This window comes from Monodon monoceros, unplaced genomic scaffold (assembly GCF_005190385.1).
Source record: "Monodon monoceros isolate NGI ecotype Baffin Bay Population unplaced genomic scaffold, NGI_Narwhal_1 Super_Scaffold_21, whole genome shotgun sequence".
NCBI lineage: Eukaryota > Metazoa > Chordata > Mammalia > Artiodactyla > Monodontidae > Monodon > Monodon monoceros.
Genome location: NW_021703778.1, coordinates 148,431,317 through 148,432,783, shown reverse-complemented (window position 1 = coordinate 148,432,783; position 1,467 = coordinate 148,431,317).

Genomic DNA, 1,467 nt, shown 5'->3' with positions numbered 1-1,467 from the left:
CAGGGGAGAGGGGAGCACCGGGGCGGGGGGGGGGGGGCGGTCACACCAGGGTCCCATCCGCTGCTGCGTGGGAAGAGAGGAAGTGAGGCTGTGTGTGCTTCCTTGCGCCTCCCCCCTCATCCCCTCTGGTCCCAATTCCTGGCTGTGACAACAGTCAGCAAACACTGACATAAAAGCACCAACAGTGTCCACCATCCCAGCATCGTTCTGCCCAGGATTTCTCTTTGTTGAGGAGTTCCTTACAACCTCAACTCAGGAAGAATTTTTTTCTTTCTCCTATGACCAGAGTGTGTTGGAGGGTGGGTGGCCCCCACTTTGGGAGTGGCCACCCCCAGTGCTGGTTGGGAGTTTGATTAGTCTGGGCGGAGACTGAGGAAACACTGTCCTCTTGACCCGGATCTGGGGAGAAATCCTGGAGCCTCCTTGGCTCTGAGCGCCCGTCCCTCTGTCTGCAGCACCAACTCCCCCTCCCCCCATTTTTTTTTTTTAATTTCAGAGTCTTAATGGAGCCAAGACCCTAATGGTGCCAGGTCATCCAGTCCTGGTATTGGTTCCCCAGGTCACTCCTGAGCTGTCCCTCAGTCTTGTCCGCATGGCCTTGGGGAGGGTGGGGCTCTCCACCGCTTTGTGTCACAGAGACTCGGAGCCCTCCTTGGGGCCCTGTCCACACAGACACTCCCTCCTGCGGCTCTGCTGTGGGCATCCCCGGGGCTTTGCCCCAGACCAGGGCACAGCCACTCCTTTCTTCTCCCCTCTGATACCAGCTCAGGGAAAGCCTTTCCTGGACTTTTCAGTCATTACCTATAGGCTTCTCTATTCTTCCCAAGTGTTCAGACTTCTGGGATTGGAAGCTGAATGTTTTCACAGAGGCAGTTCTCAGCTTCCTCCCCTCTCACTACTTTCTTGAGAAAAAGAACATGGAGTCCAAGATTTGCCTAAAAGGGACAGAGGGCAACGGGGGCAGATATCTCAGAAATGTGACCCCACTTCCGAGCGTTCATCAGATGGCACAGTGCCCAGCCTTCAGGAAATGGTTGTTGAAAAACGAACGAGTGAGAGAATAAATGAATGCAGGGCACCTGGCCTGGAGTTGCAGGGTCTAATTCATATCCCAGCCCCTAGCTGACCTATTTCTGTGGGTCCCAGTGACCTCATCCATAAAGGAAGGAAGGAAGGGATGAGATCATCCCCTGGATTCCTTCCAGCCCCCTAAACTCTAGAGTTTGTATCCACATAGGAAAAAAAAAAAAGCCATCATCCCACTGAACTTGACCCGGGCAGAAACCCTCCTGAGTGATTTAGGCTTAGTGCACAATTGCCTCCATATATATTTTCCCTTCTCTCAAACGCCATCTCCCCAAAATCACCGAAACCAGCTGTTGATAGGGAAAGGCTGAGTTTATTGCTCACGGTGATGGGGAGAACCACAGCCATAGAGGGAGGGCCAAGTTGTAGGATTTACTGAGA